This window comes from Prionailurus bengalensis, chromosome C1, assembly GCF_016509475.1.
Source record: "Prionailurus bengalensis isolate Pbe53 chromosome C1, Fcat_Pben_1.1_paternal_pri, whole genome shotgun sequence".
Lineage (NCBI taxonomy): Eukaryota > Metazoa > Chordata > Mammalia > Carnivora > Felidae > Prionailurus > Prionailurus bengalensis.
The window spans coordinates 160,212,556-160,234,748 of record NC_057345.1 but is presented as its reverse complement, the minus strand read 5'-3'; the positions used below and the strand labels follow the sequence as shown (position 1 = coordinate 160,234,748).

General features: G+C 41.7%; 1 non-coding gene across 1 annotated transcript; it reads right to left on the bottom strand.

Annotated features, from left to right (window-relative positions):
* Positions 1 to 21,752: 21,752 nt before the first annotated feature.
* On the bottom strand, positions 21,753 to 21,859 carry LOC122482301. Its single transcript, XR_006297097.1, has one exon. It is a non-coding gene; the product is annotated as a U6 spliceosomal RNA (small nuclear RNA).
* Positions 21,860 to 22,193: the final 334 nt, after the last annotated feature.

The window sequence follows — 22,193 nt, the reverse complement described above, 5'->3', positions numbered from 1 at the left end:
GAACATGAGTACTGTAAGGAAGGTTCTCCGTGACCTGTTACCCATTTGTGCTGGCATTTATTCCTTTAAAAAAAGATGAAAGTGGTGGGCGTAGCAATAGAATGGATATAGCAATAAACTAAAAACATGCATTAATATGCAGGAAAATTACTTTGGTTGCAAGCCTCGTATAGATCCTGTGTGCATATCAAGAAATGCAAATAAACTCTGGACCCTTCACTTCCAACCCTCCAAGCCCAGCCTTACTGGGTGGAGGGAGGTGGGGTTGGTTAACTGGGCTGGAGAAGGGAGTGCTGGTGACCTGATGGGTTTGCATCACAGGTCTGCTCTGGTTTGCTGGGAGTAGTCTTTGGGAGAAGCCACGGCTTATGGCCCGTTTGTGAACACACAGACACTGTCACTCATAGTGTGCTTATATGACCATGCGGCTGGAGGACCATGATTCTGTGGCCAATCACAACACTAGGGAATCTCACCAAATCTCTCACTGACCCGATTTTATATATGGGGACGTTGTAGCACAGAGGGGTTAAAACTTTTTCCAAGATCCTACATCTTGTTATTGGAGTTGAATCCAGGCAATGTTATTCCAGAAGGCAATCTTTTAACCATCACATTAGAGTGCCTCCCTGAGTGAGTGCAAATCTCTGTTATTGGAAAAACAAACGGCTGTGTGGGTCTGCAGTGATACTATTAAATAAGAAGTCTGGGATAATTTATTGACCACATTACAGAGTGCTATTTCCTTTGTGGTAAGCATGTCAGTCTCACATGAGGTGTTTTAATCTGTTTTGCCCAAGGAGAAATGTGGATTTTCACCTCAAGGATTACAGTACAGATCTAAGACCCTTTCTTTCACTTCTAGAATACTCTTTTAATCTCCCCTGCCCCTTACCTTCACCCCAAGCCACCAGGGGGCACACAGAATCAGCTGTTCACCTTGGAAGTTTTAAGGCTCTGGTTTTAAGGATACAGGTAAGTATTAGTCGATGTCTTTAGGGGTCCAGCTGAGGACAGACTAACACAAATGCCAGGTCTCTGCGTGTCCTCAGTTCCATTTAAAAGGTCTGTGCTTCCTCTAGTTCTGGCAAGAGTCTCTCTCACCTGTGGATTTTTTGGTCTTGAGAAACAATGCCCTTTTTATCTGAGTTCTAGGATCATAGTTTAGTTTCAAGTTGGAGCTGTTCTTTTTGCCCTTTACCATCCCCTGCAGAAGCATCCAGACTTCGATGCTTCTTTCAGGGTGCCAGCACTGACCTCCCTCTCTGTTTGCCCTACTTTCTCTCTCTAACCTTTTCACGGCTGCTCCCCCAAATATGTCTCACTTGTCATTTTTCTCAGGTTCTCCTACGTGGCTGCAACAAGAAATTCCAACACCTAACCCAGGATCTCTTGCTTACTGTATCGGTCAGGGCTCAGTTACAGTGAACAGAATCCATTCTACCTATGTGTTTAAGCAGAAAGGGACTCACTGCAAAGTATTCAAATGTCTTCCAGACTCACTGGCGAGCTGAAGAAACAGAGTCTCAGCTGAGCTTTTAGGAATGACTCCCAGAGCCACACTGCAGACCTGGGTTCATAAGGGAACCACGGCCCATGCTGGGATCAAGAGGCTGTGGAATCAGAAAGCTGCCCGCCTACTGGGAAGAACCAATGGCAGCTTCCGGGCTTCAGAATTGTGCCATCCCTACCATGTACCTTGCCTCGTGATGACTATGCATATAGGGCTATGACGTTAGGACCTGTTACAGCTGTCACAGAAACAACCAATATACTGCAATTGTGGTTGCTAGTCGGGACAGCAGGAGCACAGTCCCTGCCTCATAGTCGTTTTGCTTCTGTCTTCCAACTTTGGTGTGCTGCATCTGATTGGCACAGTCTAAATCATATACCCTGGAATCCTAGCTGCAAGAGAGTCTGGGAAATACAGTTTACAGCTTTCCAGCCTAGAAAGAGATGGGGACAGCTACTGAATGAGCCAATCCGGATACTGCTACATTTGCTGACAATGAAGTTGCTTCACTTTAACCTGGTCTCCTTTCCCAGACCCTTACTCCTCCATTAGGGAATGGCCCAAGCACTGATATGCTCTTTCTTCTCACTACAAACACGAAATCTGGTCCCAGCTACAGTGGGGTGGTGTCATTCAATCAGTGTTTATTGGATTCCCTCCATATGTTCTCCTCTTAACATCTAACCTCTTTCATGACGCCTAAATCTGTCTCTAGCATTCACTTTGACCTTTGACCTTTCTGTAGAGCTCCAGTCCTGGATTACTAACTGACCTCCTTGATGTCTCCTCAAGAATGCCCCATCAGATCTCCAAAATAAATGTACCCCCAGGAAACAACCCCTCTTCCCACTTTTCAAACCAACACATCTTACCAAGATTTCTGATTTGTGATTTTTAAATCGGTTCAAGTCCAAACTTACCTGGCTTCCCCTCTTCCTTACTCCCTGCTTCATCACTGCTAATTCTGCTTCCATGCTATTCACTAATTATTAGTTCTCTTTTCTTTTCCCACTTCCATTTTCCTGGTTGAAGCTTTCATTATCTTTAACTCCCATTTCATGGCCCTTGTGGCCATAGACTGTATTTTCATGGCAGACTGTATTCTTCAGAGATGACCCCAACGAGATCTCTTGCCCTACAATCTGGCTGTCCTTAGCGACTTGCTTATAGTCAACAGGATGCACCTCTGAGGCTAGGTCAGTAAAAGCCAAGTGGCTTCTACTTGGTTCTCTTGGAATGCTCACTCTCCAGTTGCGCCCCTCCCCACCTTGAAATACCCCCTCTTAGAACACAGTTGTGAGAAGCCCAAGCCACATAAGAGGTGTCCTATAGGTCCTCTGGTCAACAGCCCTAGCTGAAGCCAACTTTCTATTCATCCTAGCCCAGAAGCCAACATGTGAGTAGAGAAGCCTGCAGGTGATCCCTTACCTATTTGAGTTACCCTAGCTGAGGTGCCAGACATCACGGAGCAGAGATGAGCCATCGTCTCTGTGATCTGTCCAAATTCCTGACCGGAATATCCATGAACACAGTGAAATGATTGTTGTTTTACTCCACTAAATGTACGGTGGTTTGCTATACAGCAATAGGTAATCAAAAGAGCCTTCAAATCCATATTGCACTGTAATGCAATCTGATGATTACTTTTCTAAAACACTGAGCAGCTTATATTTTTGCTGGGCTCAGAAGCCTTAAATCTCTCCCCACTGAATATGGAATTAATTGTATGTTTTTCAGGCTTGCATTCAAGATGCAGCATAGTTTTGAATCTTCCTACGTTAGCTTCCACTTTAACCCACTATGTCCCTTTCATTCCAGTCTTACTAGATATTAAATCTTCACTTGGCCATGCCTGAAGCTTTCCACCTCCATGAACATTCACAAGCTTTTACTTGAAACATTTTTTTTCTATCTCTATCAAATTCCTTCCTATCCTTCCGTGAAGCCCAGCTTAAATCTCTCATCCTCTAAGACTGTGCTGGCTCCAATATGGGAGCTGACAGCCACATGGGGCTATTCATATTTCAAGTTGACTGATTTAAAAACAATTTTTTTTAATGTTTATTTTTGAGAGAGAGAGAGAGAGAGAGAGAGAGAGAGCGAGCAGGGGAGGGGCAGAGACAGAGGGAGACCCAGAATCTGAAGCAGGCTCCCAGCCCTGAGCTGTCAGCACGGAGCTCAATGCGGGGCTTGAACCCTCAAACCATGAGATCATGAGCTGAGCTGAAGTTGGATGTTCAGCCAACTGAGCCACCCAGGCACCCCTCAAATTAGCTGATTAAATTGCAATTTCAGTTCCTTGATCTTACTGGCAACAATTTAGTACTCAGTAGCCACATCCCATTGGACAGAGTTGCTCTGACAAACCTTCTTAGCATTTCCTTTTCTAATTCATCTCTCCTTTCCCACAGAATGTTAAATTGCAACTTTGGCAATTTTGATTTGAATATTTTGAAAATCATATAATCGACTACTATAAAATTACAATGCACCTTGGTTTTCTACTATTCTAATGCATTGCTCCACATATAGTAGGTGGCTCAAACATTTACTGAGTTGCAAGGAAGCAACGATGAATCTCTCTCTACTAAGGGTTAAATGATCTCTTTGCATCTTTTCCAGTAAAATATTCAACCAACAACACAAATCATATATCTTCACCAATATATAATCTCCCTGAAAAGCTCTTTTTCAAATCATAAATGATTTGGCAGCAGGAGGGGCTCTTGGGAGGGGTATACCAGTGTAGGCTTTTCTATTTCTTTCCAGCAGCTAACTGTTCTAGGGATCTAATTATCTTGGAGTGCATAGTGTGGTGTGTGTGTGTGTGTGTGTGTGTGTGTGTGTGTGTATGTATTTTGTTTCAAACTATGCCAATTTTTTGCCCAGTCCTCATGACATCTTAACTCATACCATTGATCCAATGAGGAATTTCCTTCTCACTATCTCTTCTCTGGCCAAAGAGGATATGGGAATAGCCAATTACCATACTGATGAAATTCCACTCAGTTTAAGGAAAAGTTATTACCAGTCCCCAAATCGTTAAGTTCACACAAATAAAATACATAAAATGAAACTCTAAAATTATATGCTGTGTGGTAAGACTATTTCATCGTGAGTGTGTGTGTGTGTGGAGAGAGAGAATTTTTTTTTTTTAATTTTTGTTTTCAACTTTTTTTAAATTATTTATTTTTGGGACAGAGAGAGACAGAGCATGAACGGGGGAGGGGCAGAGAGAGAGGGAGACACAGAATTGGAAACAGGCTCCAGGCTCCGAGCCATCAGCCCAGAGCCTGACGCAGGGCTCGAACTCACGGACCGCGAGATCGTGACCTGGCTGAAGTCGGACGTTTAACCGACTGCGCCACCCAGGCGCCCCGAGAATTTTTTTTTTTTAATGTAATCTTTATACCCAATGTGGGGCTCAAACTCACAATCTGGAGATCAAGTCCCATGCTCCACCCACTGAGCCATCCTAATGTCTTGAGAGAGAGAAATTTTAAATCTAACCATTTAAATTTTTTACTTATACAATGAAGCACGGTCATTAGGCATGGGGTAGATCGCCTGTGTTCATACACATAGCCTCTACGAGCCCTGTAAAAGAGATAAGCTTTGATGATGTTTATACGAGGCACTATGTGTTCATGTCAACACTGTTTTTTATTATTTCCCTTCACTCATAACCACAGAGTGAAGCTCCTACTAAACTTGGGACATTTTTGAGGTTAATATTTACTTAATCTAAACATTCTATTTTAAATATAAAACCTGGACTCTACCAGAAGCACTTTTTCAGTTACTCAATAACTTTACTTCTATTCGACAGCAACAAATGGTTTTTTTTTTTTGTTTGTTTGTTTTGTTTTTTTTAAACCTGTTTCTGAAATAGATGCTGAAAATTAGGACATTGCTGTCTGGTTTTGGATTCAGTGATTTTTGAATGTCTTTGGGCCACTCTCCTGACTTAGCTATCCCTTTAGAATAATTATTATTTCACCCATAATAACAATATCTTATGCTTGTTTAGTAAGGTGGGTTTTTAAGATGCAGAAAGCATTCATTTCTCTTCATATTTTAGAATGGTGCCCTCAGGTCTCAGCATTACTATGAAGCACTTTAGGGAGATGCGTTTGGGGCAGAGGCAAAGCAAAACCCCAGCCTGGGGCATCTCAGTGTGGTCCAGAGTGGGTGTCCTTCCCTCTTGCCTGCTGGGTGAGGGTGCTGTCCTTGTCTTTACCAGGGAGCCTCTGCCAAGGGGGTGGTGCCCTGGACTCCCCTATTCTAGCACTGGGAGAGGGTGTTAATAACTTTCCATGTTATTTGCCATAATGGTAATCACTCTTTAGACCTCAAGAAATTAAGAATATGCTGGCTTAAAGGCTTAAATTTAAATCTAAAACAAAGAACTATATAAATACCTGTGCATTATGTTCACTATTGACCTAATTTTATATATATATATATATATATATATATATATATATATATATATATCTGCTCTCATGAAAAGTTAATACCATTTTCTTCTAAAACCAGTGCAGGGAAACATGGAGTCCTTTAATTTTCCTAGTTTGATTACAAAATAGTTAAGAAGTCCAGCCCCTGGCATGCACACAGGCATAGCTCTGGCACCCATGCAAAGGGTCTTGACTCTCTGGGTCTCATTTTCTTCACCTGTGAATTAAGGGATTGTTGTTGGTGTGTTTTTTGTTTTGTTGTTTTTGGTTTTTGTTTTTGTTCTTTTTCTTTGTTTTTTTTTGTTTGTTTGTTTTTGTTTTTTTGCCTCTGCTTTTCTTTCTGGTTTCCAACACACAATAATAATGCTTTTTTTTTTTTTTTCTTTTGATACATTGAATTTGAGAAGTTTTTTTTTTCCTAAAGTTTCAATTGTGGCAAAAACACACAAAATTTACCGTTTTAATCATTCCTAAGTGTACAGTTCAGTAGTGTTAAGTATATTCACACTGTTGTGCAACCAATCTCCAGAACTTTTTCATCTCACAAAAAAACCTCCTTAAACAACTGGCCATTTCTTTAGCCCTGAGCAACCACCATTCTAGTTTTTGTTTCTACGCGTTTGCTCATCCTAGATATTTCATAGAAGTGGGATCATACAATATGGGTCTTTTTAGGGGTGCCTGGGTGGCTCAGTCGGTTAAGCATCTGACTTTGGCTCAGGTCATGATCTCACGGTCCGTGAGTTCGAGCCCCTCATTGGGCTCTGTGCTGACAGCTCGGAGCCTGTAGCCTGCTTCAGATTCTGTGTCTCCCTCTCTCTCTGACCCTCGCCCATTCATGCTCTGTCTCTCTCTGTCTCAAAAATAAATAAACATTAAAAATATATATATATGGGTCTTTTTGTGACTGGCTTCTTTCACTTAGCTTAATGTTCCCAAGTTTCATCTGTGTTGTAACATGTGTCATAATTTCCTGCTTTCTAAAGTTTGCAATAACTTTTTTTTTTTTTTAAGAAAACTTGCATCTGAAGGTAGATAAGATCATTAAATTCTAAGGAGGAGACTGGCCTTGGGCACCTAGGTGGCTCAGTCAGTTAAGCATCTGACTTTGGCTCAGGTCACCAACTTGAGGTTCATGGGTTCAAGCCCTGAATTGGGCTCTGGGCTGACAGCTTGGGGCCTGGAGCCTGCTTTGGATTCTGTGTCTCCCTCTCTCTCTGCCCCTTCCCCGCTGATGCTCTATCTCTCTCTCTCTCAAAAATAAACATTTAAAAAGAGAGAGAGAGAGAGAGGCCTTGAAATCCAATCTGCTATTTTATGGATGTGAAATCTGAGTAAGGCTTAGAGGAGTGACTTGTGCAAGGTCACCCAGCAGGTTAGCAGAGCAAACCTGGACAGAACTTAGGACAGAACTTGGGCAATTGTGGCACAAGTAAGTGCCCCCTCCCCCGTCCACCACAGGAGTTGTGGGCTGCATTTCAGGACATTCTAAAAGAAAAGTGAAGGGGTTTAAAACAGCATTAGGTAAAGGGAAAATCGCATCAATTGTGCTGGAAAACAAAGTGTGTCCCTGAGCATGTGGGGCAGGGTTGCAGGGAAGGGGTTGGGGCAGGAGGAAGGGATGGGAGAGGTGATATTGGGATGGGGCAGTGAAACCGGAGGAAGGGGTAGCAGTGGAGGGAGGGAGAACAGAGGTTGTGGGGAGGGAAGGGGAGGAACCAGATGGGAGCCTAGAGAGGAGAAAGAGCCAGACTTTAAAAGAGTAGTGATGGGGCACCTGGGTGGCTTGGTTGGAAAAGCATCGACTGTTGATTTCGGCTCAGGTCATGATCTCACAATTCAAGAGTTCCAGCCCATATAGGACTCTGTGCTGAGCCTGGAGCCTGCTTGGGATTCTCTCTCTTTCTCTCTCTCTCTCTCTCTCTCTCTCTCTGCCCCTCCCCCTGATTTTGCATGCATGAGCACTCTCCCTCTCTCTTTCAAAATGAACATTAAAAAAAAAAAGAGGCTAGTGAATAAATGCAAATACTGCTTCCCTAAAGCATCTAAATTAAGGTGACCTCAGGCCCACCTCCTCCAATCAGTTAAGTTTAGTGAAAAATCATGGAGTCCTCTATTGTCCCCCTCTGTCCCCCAACACCTGGCTATCTGTGTTATGGGTCTTTAGAATAGAATAAAGGCTTTAAGTCTTAGATTGCAAATAACTAGTTAGGTAACACATTAATTGACACACTGCCCATTACAGTACAATCAACCAACCTTCAACAGTTGCAAGTGATTTTTATCAGACTTTCTTGCTTGGGAGTGGGGAGAACAGGTGGGTTGCTGGGATTTCTAGAAAGAGTGCTATTAATTGTGGCGCAAACAGAGAAACCCCGAGTAGGGACACCTGTGTACTTCTGCCTGGCGTCATCTGCCTGCAGTTGCTGTAGGCCTGGGTATTTGGAGGCTGATCTGCCTTGACCAGAACAATAGGAATGTGGGCCCAGAAGTTCAGGCAGCTTATGAAGACTTTACCTTTCAACCCAGTTAATTTCTTTCACGAGGAAGCGTTGTCCCAGATGATTCATAAATAGTGGTTTCAGGCAACACATGTTACATAATATGTGTTTTTATGGATACCCAGGATATATTCAAGCACACCTCTGGGAACTGTAACTTGATGTGCATTTATTTTGAGAGTCTTTGTTTTCTAAGAACGAATTCTTCAAAGACTTGCAGAAGAGAGCAGAAGCCACCTTTATGGTGGACACAATTTTCTTTCCCTGCCATGCTGTAACTCCTGGCTGGCTATAAAGCTATCAGGCTCATTTCCATATCAAACAAAGAGGAGGCAGGAAAATACTCCCCGGATCGACATAAAAAGACACATTACTGGAGATTGTCTAAGAACTTGTTTTTATGGCCAAAATTAGCAAATTATTCACAGTGATAGGTGAGTTGGATGACAATAGTGTTTAAGAGAACAAAGTTGCTCATTAGGACTTCGACCCCGAATCTGCCCCAGGGTGGGTCCCCAGCTGCCAGAACATCTATGAATACAGACGGCCAAGAGGCTATAAAAAAGAAAGAGAGGCAGCCAGGAAGTCTGCCACTTACCCAGATGCAGCTACCAGAAAATGCATTCCAGGGCTCATTCCTGCAGCTGCCCAGAAGGCTCCGTGGGTGGCCACTGTGTTAATGTGGGGGCACACGTGGCTCCCATCTTGCTAGTGGTCCCAGGGAAACTGGGGAGCTTCAGACGCCCAATATCTATTTCCTTTCTTGATTTGAAACTCTTTTGGAGGTTTTGGAGACTTTCAGCAGAAACCTGAGCTGCCAGCTGCCAAGCATAAGTGCTTGATTTCTTGACCTGCACTTAATCAATACCAATCTAATAACCCCTTTGAAAACGTTAACGTACGTTGGGTTGCGAGGTGGTGAAAACCCGCGTGGCACCTTTCTGTACGAGATCTGTCCCAGAGACAGTTTATCACATGGTAAACCAGTGTTAGCCACCTGGGACTCAGCGACCCTTCCTATGAGGCCATGGTAAAAGATTCAATAGACAAGGCCTTGAAACCGGACCTAGTAACTGGGGCCTCCAGGAGGGGAGGGAATTCTTAATGCAGGACCAGCAATCTGTCTGGGCATCTGGGCTCAGACTTCCAGAGGTAACATCAGCAAGGAGCCCGGCCAGACGAGCGAATTGGGGATTTACGCTGCTGCTTGCTGCCCATTCCTTCCACTTTAGAACTTCCCTCCCTCTCCTCTTAATGAGGAACTGTCTGGTGTCCTGGTCTCTCAGGGACATGTCCTCTGTCAGGTGACAGCTAGGGGATCTCATAAGCTTCCTTTTATATTCTATTAGGGGCTCTAGAAGACAATACCTCACCTTGAAAAATGCCTGCTACTGTAGGATTGCGGGCGCGCTGGCTTAGAGGTGCTCAACCCTGGCTGCAGGTGAGAATCATCTGGGGGAGCTTTTCAAGCATATTGATACCCAGGTCCCACCCCAGCCTAATTAAGTCAGAATCTATGAGGCCCAGTCATTGGCATTTCAAAAAAACTTTTATTTTGAAATAGTTACAGATTAACGGGAAGTTGCAAAAACAGTACAGAGATGCTCCATTACCCTTCATCCAGTTTTCCCAACGATTATTTACCTATAGTACATAAACCCAGGAAATTCACACTGGTACAGTGTGTGAGAGTAGTTCTTTGTCACTGTGCCACATGAGTAGATTTGTGTGGCCACAACAATCAACACACAGAAATATGGAACGATTTCATCATTGCACACCTCCTTCCTGCCATCCGTAGAGTCCCACTTAGTCCCCATGCCTGGCCACCCCGACCACCGGCAGCCTCCAATCTTCTCTTCACCCTTCTAATTTTGTAATTTTGAGAATATTACGTAAGTGGAATTGTACAGTGTGTGACCTTCTGGTATTGACTTTTTTTCCCCACTTAGTGTAATGCCCTGAAGAGCCGTTCAAGCTGTTGCATGTATCAATAGTTTGTTCCTTTTTATTGCTGAGTTGTGTTCCCTTGCACAGACGTAACGGAATTTATCCATTCACTTCTTGAATGACATGTTGGTTGTTTCCGGGATTTGGTTATTACAAGTAAAGCCGCTATAAAATTCATGTATAGGTTTTTGTGAAGACAGTTTGCATTTCTCTGGGGCACATTTCTCAGAAAGCTTCTCCGGTCATTCCAATGGGAAGCAGGACCAGGAACTCTCAGACCAGGGGAAAGTAAAAAAGTGGCTACCGGATGTCTCAAACATTTCTTAAATACTCTGAGACATTGTGCTCCCTGTGTGGCAGGGAGTCTAGAAGAGTAAGTAAGTGCATGCGTGCTGGTGTCAGACTGCCCGGGGCTCATACTCTGGCTCCACCACTTTATGGCTTGACCTCTGTCTCACTAGCTCATCTATAAAATGGGGCAGTAACACCAACCTCATAGTAGTGTTGTGAGCATGCAATGAATATTGCTATAGCCTGAATGCTTGCATACCTCCCTCCAATTCATATGTTGAAGCCTTAATCCCCAAGGTGATGATGGTATTTGGAGTGGGGCCATTAGGAAGTAACTAGATTTAGGTAAGGCTATGAAGGTGGAGCCTCCATGATGGAATTAATTCTCCTGTAAGAAGAGACCGGAGAAATTGCTCTCCCCTTCTCTCTGCCATGTGAGGATCCAGCAAGATGGCAACCTCTGCAAAGCAGAAGAGAGTTCTCACCAGGAACAGAATTGGTTGGCACCTTGGTCTTGGACTTGCCCAGCCTCCAGAGCTGTGAGAAATAAATTTCACTCTGTCCATGGTATTCTGAGACAGCAGCCAAATCTGATTAAGATACATATAATTCAGCTATATTTCACGAAGAGGCTCAGAACATATTAATAGCTCAATAAATGGTAGCGCGTATTATTGCCAGGAACTGCATTTAGGTCACATGAGGTTCTGGCTTAAAACTCAGTGGCTGTCACAGCGTCTCCCTTCAGCTTCTGCAGGCAAGCCTTGGTGAACTTGGACAGCCATATCCTGCTGTGGACCTTTTGCTCATGCTGAGAGCTGACGTGAGGTGAGAGTGACGGCACTTCCTCCTGAGAGCCACCCACTGGTTCCTGCCCCTCCGCTGAGCTCCACAACACCCTAGTTACCCATCTCTCTTAGGAGACTTTCTTTTTTTTCCTTATAGACTTTCTGTTGGCTATCGCAATCGCCTCTTAACATGGCTGCCTCCATCGTACTAACACTGTGGGCTCCTTGGTGTCTCCAGGGCATGTGTCTTGGTCACCGTCAAATCTCCAGGGCCTAGACTCATGCTTGTCAGTCAGTTCTCATTAAATACACGCGAACGAAAGAACAAATGAATGAACCAAGGGTTCTGTTATCCTGTGTGGCAGGAAAGGACTTAGCCCTCAGTTCCCTGAGAAGGTCCTGATCTCCTTCTTTAGGGTGGGAGGGGCCAAGGAGGCCTGAGCAGAAGGCAGAGCCTTGAGTTAGTCACTGACTCCCCTGCTGGGAGCTTCAAGGCTATCTGGGTCGGTCACACAGTAAGCCCTCGGACTAAACATGACTGGCTGGGCGACACAGGCAAGAGTACCAGCACAAGGATCATGAAGGCCACCAGAGCAGAAAAGGCTGGGATTTCAAGTTAGAAGAGGCAGATTCATGCTGGGTGACTTGGAGTAAATCAAGTAACCTCTCAGCACCTGCATTTATGAGGAAAATAACTGCTGTTATACCTTAGGCCAGATTCTGGAGCTGGACTCCCTGGGTGTGAATCCCAGCTCTGCCACCCACTACTTTGTGACCTTGGATACTTTACTTAGCCTCTCTGTGCTTCATTTTCTCATCTGTAACTTGGGGATAATAACAGTACCTACCTTAGAGGGTTACAATGATTAAGACAGTTCATAAATGTAAAAGGCTTAGAAAATTGCATAAAATTAATGTCAACTTAAAAATTTTAAACATATAAATAAATACAGTTAAAACCAAAGCCATGTTGCTAATGATGCTGGCAGGGCTTCCTGGAAAAGACTTTGTTTGCTATTTTAGCCTCCATTCACAATTCTACACTCTGATAAATATATAGAAGGGAGCTGTTGGACACCACATAACCAATCCGCTCAGGAGGCACCAGAAGTTGCTACCATCTGATGTCTGTCTTGTGGCCGCATGAAAGAAGTTGGGGGTATAAGTCCAGTTCCTGGTGGACAGGTGTTTGAAACCCAGAGCCATCCTAACAATTGGCACCCTTGGTGAGGTCTCCGCAGACAGGCAAGGATTAAGTCGAGGGGAGACAGACAGAACTGCTCTTCCCCCTGGAGCCAGTGGCCCCAGCAGGGCAGGGCTGAGGCTGAATGACAGAGATTAGGCCACCACAGTGAAAACCTCCACTGTTCTCTGGGCTCTGCTTTGCAGAGAAATCTCAAGTTCTGGTCCCCAGAGTAGTCAGTCCGGTAACTTTCATAGATACTGTCATATTCACATTATCCTTCCATCCTTCCGGCCACAACTGTTTCAAAGAATGAGAGGCATCTTTTTTTATTATCAAAAGAATAATATAATTAATGCAAAGTTTTAGGATCTGAATTCTGCTGTCAGAAATGAAATAAAAAAGCAGTGCCCCGGAATTTACCTTTTCTTTAGCAGTTTTTATTTTAGTCAAAGAAAAGAGAATGCCAGAAGGAAAGGAGTTTTGAGGGATCTTGCTCTTGTTTTCTATTAGGAGTTCAATTTTAGTGTATTGATTTTTATTAATATATAGAGACTTTCAGAACCCAAGTAGAGTGTATAGTCAAAATGAGTGACACGGTAAGAAAATACCTCCCTCTGAAATTGAAATGACATGATCATGTATGAGATTATTACATCTTTGAAAGTCTCTCAAACTACCAAGAAATTATTTGCACATATGGCTGATGAAACCTGTTTCTCCCAGCTCATGTGAACATGTGACTACCACAGGATGATTAGTGGTGTTTTGCCTGCCCAGCGACAATGTTGTAAGGTCAGAGGATCATGGTCACCAAGGCAGAAAGTTGGAAACAATCTTGAAGGATGAAGTATTTGTCAGTCATAAGAAGACGGTTGCTCTGCCAGTGGACACAAGTGGCCTGCTTTCTAGGAAAACATATCCCTGGGCAGGGGGTGGGTGGGGGAGCCGGTGCAGACTCTGATCAGCGAAGGTTGGGGCTCTATGGACACCTTGTCTGGCCGGCCATGGTTGTAACACAGGTAGTTCTCAGCCCGGACTTTGAGAAATGTGCTTACTGCTTTTCTAGCTCATTGATTTCATCCTCCAGAGCCATCTTGATCCTCTTAGAGTTTGCTCAGTAGGTTTTCCTACCGACCAGAAATCGGTATCCTGTTTTATAAATGGGTCTTCTGCAAGAGTAGGTGGAAAGAAGTTTCAACTTGCCTAAAGGCCTAGCTGTTCAACAGAGGTGCATAGGGTGTGTGGGTTTGGAGCCAGAAGAGGGGGAGACAAGGCGCTCCTTCTGTGTTTCACAGACTTTTGTGACTTCACAAGAAGGAAAGGCTCTTGACTTAAAACATTCTGAAAACCATTCGGTTATATTTATCAGTCAAGTAGTCCGTCCCTTTTGAATGTTTGTAATTATGTTAATTGTAGCAATTAAACTGGAAATAATTTAGTTTTTGCATGCACTTCTAATTTGTTCACTAATTTGTTAAACTATTCCTTTAAATGTTAAGAATTTAACTGTTACTGATTATACAATTTAAGAATTTTTCCTATTAGAAAATGCCTTCTATAAACATAGAGGGTTCTTGCACTGTTTTGTTTTTTTTTTTAATTATTATTGTTGTTTTTGTTGTTGTTTTTAATTTCAGAGTTTCCTGGATATTTGGAGAATTCTGAAATTAATGACATTTCTTGACAGTCCAAAGAAAATGTATAGGTCACTATTTATTTATTTATTATCTTTTAATGGGCTTCATTTTTCATCATTCCTAGTTTTTCATTAGAAGAAACTTTTGCTTTTGTGTTTGCTAGGAATGTTATGGTCCACTATCTCAGGAGTGAGAGAACTAAAAAAAAAAAAAAAAAAAAAAAAAAAAAAGAGAGAGAGAGAGAAAAGATGTCAGCTATAGCATTTATTCATGGGAAAACGTAAAACATTAAGGAAGCAGCATAAATATGAGGAATTATTTTATTACAACTGCTACTTGAGTGCCACTAAGATTATTCCCAGGATATAGGTGCTCCTTTTCCCATGGGCCACTCCGTGGATCACTGCTTGGGCCACCGTCACTGCTGGGGCTCTGCCTGGCGGCTGTGAAGGTGACATGGTCAGCCATGGCAGTGAGGGTCTAAGACCATGACCCAGGCAGCAACTCCGGATGTTTGACTCAGCTACAGACATGGATCCTCACTTGGTCAACCTGAAGACATTGAAAATGGCAACTCGTCCCAAATCCCATAATGTTCACTAGTCCCCTATCACTTGTTGATCTGACACTATTGGAAGAAAAATAAAGTTTAATACCCTATAGAGAAACAGATGAATTTTCCTGCACATGTAAAATCCATGAATTTGTTCATTCTTTTATTCACGGTGAACTACTTTTCTACATTCTGGAGAATCTGACGACTTGGTGACAGTATTTAAATTGACTTTCGTACCTGTAGGTGGCTCACAAGACAGAAATAAAGGTGTTAAAGTTTTGGACGTAGGGACTGGAATTAGTTGACAGGATCCACCTTCTAGTCATGAGATCAACCTAGTTTGCAGATGGTGTTAATGCTTCTCTTTCTATAAGGTAAAAGCTCCATTTCTTTATTTTTTCCCCATTTGAAACTGTTTAATCCCAATAATTTAGAAAAGCACTCTAATGTATAAGGATAATACATCGGCTTTCTGGAAGATCACCCTTTGGTGAGGTGAGGGGTTAAACCAGTGACTGGAAAAGAAAAATGATGCAGTGAAAAGCCAGAAGCATGCTAAAGGTTGCCTGAAACGACTTGCAATTGCTTCTCTCTCTCTTCCTCAGGGGCTTTCCACTGAAAGTGGAGGGCAAGTTCCTCCTCTCCTACATTTAATCATCAGACTCATCTGCATCATTTAGTTTTTTTTTTTTTTTTTTTTTTTTTTTAGTTGGATAGACCAAGCCTAAACATTCTGAGGTGGAGGGCTTCATGTTTACAGCATTTTTCCTTTTATACAGTGAAGAAGTTGTGAGGTTATACAAGCTCTCAGAGCACTGGATCTGGTCTATCTTGTGCACTTCAGTATCTACAGTTCCTGGCACAGTGTGTGGCCCATAGTAGGTGCTCATTAAAAATGTGTTGAATGAATGGTGGTCTGGTGTTACAGTCTAGAGGAATTACCCGCAAACCCCAAACGAAGTATAATTTATCTGAGGCATTTCACAAATTATGGCAATTGGGAAATTAGAAGTGGCACTCTTAATTTTGGGGACTAGCTTGATAACTGGACTTATTCTAGATGACTGAGCTAACTTATTCCAAGCAGAATTACTTATTATTACTTTCTCCATCACCTATACTTTTCTGTTTAGAAGATACACATCACCAGCAAGCAGTCCCCAAAACAACCAAGCTGAAGCTAAGCAAAATTAACTAAATATAATGAGAACTGCATCTGCTTTAGGCATCTAAACAGGTGTCCCTAATGTCTCCTAATTTAAAAAGAGTTTATATTTTATTGTTTAATTTGTTTGTTTAAGACAAACACTCTAGGATCTATAACAGGCCTGTGGACAGAATAAAGCTTTGTCAAATAGAAATGGCTGTTGCTCAGCTGGGAATTGCTGAAATTTGTAAAAAGGGTTGTGTTTGTGGCCAATCAGGGGAGAAGTTTTGTAAATAAGCACTCTCTCTCCTAAATGAGAGTTGCTGTGTAACTAAGTGGCAGGGAAAATGCCAATTTTACAAAATATTTTAGGCACAAAAGCAGAATCATCTTAAGTCTTATCCTGAAAATAACTTGACATGAACATTTTTCCCCCATTCCCAAGGTCTCGAGCTGGGCTCTGTAATTTACATGACATGATTAGGAGGGTTGTATGCCATTTTAGACTAATTATGTAAGTTGGAAGGAATTTGCTCCTTCATTCATGATGACAAAGTATTTACTGACTATGTGCGCTAACTTCCAATAAATGTTTAGTTTGCTTCTTTTTGTAGCTGTGGATAGGTGCCTTAAAGTGCTGCTAATTTGTCAATGAGCCTTAAACACGATAACCGGGCATCCCTTTTTGAAGCATCAAAATTAAAATCCCAGATAAGGACACGATCACAGACAAGGCACCAATACAAAATACACTTCGCCAGTAGTTAGTCATCTAATTTGGCAGAGAGGAATTTGTTTTTGTTGCTGTCCCCTTAAAAGATACAATGATGATAATACAGTTGATTAGATTTTTCCCCTTTAACTTTTCAGAAGGTTTCCAGGCTTTGCTACTTGGCAAAGACAATTTGGGACAGATTTCTTTATTTTCTCCTCTGGCCTAAAACGAAAAACCCCCACTTTCCAAACTGTTACCACCGAAGAGTTTATTAAATGGCTGAAAAAGACAGCTGGTCCCACCATCTGTTAAAATTTTCAGGGGCCAAATAAAACAGGTTACACCTTTAGCCATGCCAAGTCTTGCAATACCCCCTTCCTCTCACAGCCTGGGGAGGGCTAATCTGAATTTCACGCTCTGATTTTGCTATTGCTAATGCCTGAGCTGCTTATGTAGCCTCTCCATGTTGTTTCTATTACCTCTCTTTTTTAGGTACAAAGCTATTCTCACATTTCAAGCAAGCTTATTTGCAACCCATTACCTTACACCTCTATAGTCTTGTATAGTTACACCCAGCAACTCGGAGGAAACCCACAGATCCCTAACTAATTTCTGACTTTTCAAGCAAAAGGATAGAGCCAAAAGTATGTTTCCGTTGTTTTGCAACCATTTTTCTATAAATGCTAATGGAGGTAATTCAGATTTTGGAACAAAGGCTTAGCTCAGGACACATTGCAGGTGTGAAAGGGTTGAAACAAAAGAGATGCTAACCCTAATGGTATTTCTTGTCATTAACAATTCTTTGATGTTCACACTGGAGCCTCCCTTTTATCTTTTAGTTTTTCAGCCATCTTTGTTAACACTCAGCTCAATTGAATCTTTTTTTTCTTAACCTTCCCCTGTCCTTTAAAGACGTCTGCAAAATGTTTATGCTAAGTTAGTTTCCACCGCATCTTTTAGTACCAAGGCAAAGTAAAATGAGATAGATAAAGCCTGTGAGGTTATTATTAAAACATCAGTAAGTTTCTATCATTAAGCTGAAGGGGAAGATCAATAAAAAAGGAGCACTTAATGTTACTTTAATAAGGATGAGTTTCCTGTAACAGGATTTGGGATTAACTTTAGTATCACTGAAGAGGGCTTTACGATAATGTCGTTGCTGTGATGAGAAGAGTTTGACTTGCCTTTACCCAATTAAACAGTTTGCAAATACTTTGAATGTACTTGATCTATTATTTCCTGTTTTACTGAAAGCTTTCATGGTACAACATATTTTAAGAATATTTGACGCTATCTCTTTCTTCCTTGTCGATGAGGCCCTGGCAGGCTGCCAAAGACTTCCTAAGGCAGGTTTGCTTCTGTCTGTCCTTCTGTCCACCGAGAATTGGGGAAGGAGGAGGTGAGATGACAGGGAGTGGAACTGTAGCCTCAAGAAAAGTTGAACTCGCTTTGATGACAGCAACATGTAGGGAACAGTCAACACCACATAATATACCGTCCTAAGCTATTCAGCAGCAGTCTCTGCGACTGCAGCCTGGGCGCAAAGTAGAATCATATGTTTCCCACAAAACGGTCTGGCAGATCTTACTGTTCATTCGTACATTTTGCATTGTTTTGAATAAAGCAGAAATGTTTATTCATTGCTTCTGAATTAATACACCTTTCCTTTTAACTGCTGGAGGGGACGGATTGTTTAACTAGTTAACTCTTTAGTATAAGCGGGGGTCTCTCTGGACAGTTAACTTATTTTTACTTGAGCACTCATGTTTTGGCAAGTATTCATTTGGAGCTGGTTTAATGCTGTGGTTCAGAGCTGTAACAAACCGGGCAACTCCCTCAGCCTTTATATATAGTTCAGCCCCAAATGTCAAATGCGAGGGAGTAGATAATAAGAAAAGATAAAATACAAATTAATGTTAACAATGTATCTATTTTATGATTTTCCTCTCATATTAGTTAATAATTCTTAGCATTTATATGATGCTTTTCATCTTCAAAGCATTTTACAAATGTTAGCTAATTAACTGTGAGGTAATGAGGCCTGGATAATAATGCTGCAGTAAATCTTCTCTAGCTCAGATTATGAAGTAAAAATAGAGATGTATGTATTCCTACTTTTTTTTTTTTTTTTTTTTTTTTTAGAGCATTAGGTGGATCTTAGAAATTTTTTGAGTCTGAGACTCGGGCAATTTATCTTCGCTGTAGAATGTATGTTTCTCTGTAAAAAACCTTGGGCAATTCAGATGCTCATGAGCTGTAAGGATTTTCCCATCTGGCAGGTGGTTGGCAAACTTTTTTTCATCCTAGCTTTGTCTGTTCTTATTTCTCGTCACTTTCACCTGATCTTTCTCTTCTTGTCTAATAACAGAGAAAGGTTCAAAGGGAAGGACATTTACTATGAGGAATTAGGGACAGACACCGATTCTGTTTTTTCCCAAAATTTCCCACGTGGTTTTAGTTTGCGATCTGCACGCTAACACACTCGTGTTATTTTACATTGCTTTGTATGATGGTGCTCGTGCCGGCAAATTTCATTAGTTTAGAATGGGGTATGTGTGCACTGTAGACAGTCTGGCTGGTATGAGGCCTAAATTATAGAAATTTTCAAGAAAAGCATACTTTATTCAACATAAAGTACCATCTGATATAAAACAGACTCTAGTAAGCAAATGAAGTCATTACTGAAAGCACTGTAGTTCATGGCAGACTTCTATTACAAACTACAAGCACACTGCTTTATGAGAATGAATTGCTTGCTGCACTCACGCTGAGTGCACGTCGTATTTCCCTGAACTCTTAATTTGGAAAAGCTACTAAAGTTAGTCAGATTCTTCTTATTCATGAATTAAGACTCTGACAATTCAGAGGGAATTTTATTTGAACCACGGAAAGTCCTATATACGCTGTCTAAATTAGAAAAATTTAATTTAACAAGGATTTATCCTATTTATTAAATGCTTTCCCCTTCTCTTTCTATGAGTTATATATTGGTCTGTGTCTACCTACCCCAAACACAAGGCTGACAAATAGAGGGCTCCAGCCTTGGACCTCTGTCCTCCTGAGACTTGGGGAACACGCTGAAACTATTTGGTTTTTGTTTTTGTTTTTTAATGTTTATTTATTTTTGAGTGAGAGACAGAGAAGGACACAGAGAGAGAAAGCACAAATAGAGGAGTGGCAGAGAGAGAGGGAGACACAGAACTTGAAGCAGGATCCAGGCTCTGAGCTATTAGCACAGAGCCTAACGCGGGTTTCGAACTCACTAATGGTGAGATCATGACCTGAGCCTAAGGTGGACCCTTAACTGACTGAGCCACCCAGGTGCCCCCACGTTTATACTATTTGGAAAAAGCCAGATGATGACTACATCTGTATAATACACTACAATGTTCATATGATGGATTATTTTTTCACTTTTCAGTCTGATTGTTTTAAAGTCCTGAACACCAAGTACCAGCCTATATGCTTTTACAATAATAAATCATCAAAGAGAAGAATCAATTGCTATAATATTCCGAGTCTAGTTCTATACATGCCTTAGTGATATGGCCTCTTTACCAAACTAGTGCCTGGTGACAGATTGTACATAAAATGTACTATCATTGTCAAATTAGTATCTCTCAAAGAAATTAATTGCCCACTTAACTTGTAATGACATAACTTGATCAACTGGAGCTTACAATATGCTGGTCAGGGAGAAGTGTTTCTATCATAAATCATGACCTCGTTCCCAGGCTTTTATCCCTAAGAATAGATACCCTTAGCTTGTTGTGTCATCAGGATGGCTCCAGTCTTCAGATGGGGGTGGGGGTGGGGTCAGGAAGGAGAAAAAAATTGAAATTAACCCTTCTCATCAGTGACACCTACCCCCCTCTTTCCCATTTGCAGAGGGAAAGGAATGGACCCCAGTGAAGAAGGGAACTGAACCAAGTGCTTTCATATTATTTCAATGAAATCTCTCAACTGAATTCACTAACTGATTTCCCTTCTGTTGAGACGATCAATTTCTACATTGGAGAAATATTCTTAAAGCATTCCTAATCTGCTTTGCTTGCTTTGTGGTTACCCTTGCTATCTCTGTATATTTTTACTCTAGAAACTTGCTGTAGCCTGAAAGAAGCATGGAGACTTAGCTAGATTTGATTACCAAGAAAGGCTTAATCCCTGGCCTCCTTTTCTCGGTCCCTCCCCCAAATCTGCCACTCCCTTCTTTCACTAGAGCAGAATCAATTTAGATGGAGAGTCTTGCAGCAGTGGGAAAGCAGTATGAGTACACAGTGGACTACTGTGTGTATACGCTGATGTGGAACTGGCCAGGATAAGTTAGTGATTCAAAGATGCCATATACTACGAGCAATATAACACCATTTATGTTTTAAAAGCTTACATAGGCTGGGCTCTGTGCTGACTGCTCAGAGCCTGGAGCCTGTTTCAGATTCTGTGTCTCCCTCTCTCTCTGCCCCTCCCCTGTTCATGCTCTGTCTCTCTCTGTCTCAAAAATAAATAAATGTTAAAAAAAAAAATTAAAAAAAAAAGCTTATATAGGCTGAAGAAAAGCATGAAAAAGTATATTAGTTCAATGTTTTATAATAAGGATACAGACTTTTAAAATCATATGCTCTTGACCAACTCTCATACTGTTCAAATCTTAGCTCAAATGTTCCTGGTTCCATAGGACCCACCCTGACCACCTTGTTAACCTGCAATCCATTCTCTGCTCTCCCTATTCTCCATGTATCATCTTCAAACATACTTAGAGTGACCAATTCATTGGCCAAATGGAACACTTTTGAAGGTGAAACGGAGCATTAACTGGAATGGGGTGGGGACAGAACAATATATATAATCTGAGACTATCTTGAACAAACCACCAGAATGTTTGGTCACTCCAGACACACTATGTAGTTGACTTATTTATCGTGCTGCTTGCTTATTGGCTGTCCCTCAACCTAAATAAAGCTCCATGGGAGCAAAGGGGCAGAGCTTTTTGTCTGTTTTTGTTTTGTTTTTTAACATGGGCTGTTTTACAAATTTGCGTGTCATCCTTGTGCAGGGACCGCACCAATTTTCTGTGTGTTGTTTTAGTTTTAGTGTACATGCTGCCAAAGTGAGCATGCTTTTTGTCTGTTTCTATCTATTGGCTTATTGGTGCATCCCAAGGCCTAGAACAGTGCTTGGCACACAGGAAGTGTTTGATCAAGATTCACTGAATGGATGAATACAAGAATGAATGGACAAATACACTGAATGAATAATATATGAAATTCATTTTGGGACACATGTTATATAAATGTGGAAGAGTGTTCTAAGCTAAGTCGTAAGGCTGAGTCTTTGCCATACCCATGGCACTTTGTTGCATGTTCTATGCATACTAAGAATATGCTAAATGTTTCCTGATTAAATGAATATTTAGTTTGGATCTGGTAAATTCTCAGAACACCCATCCCTG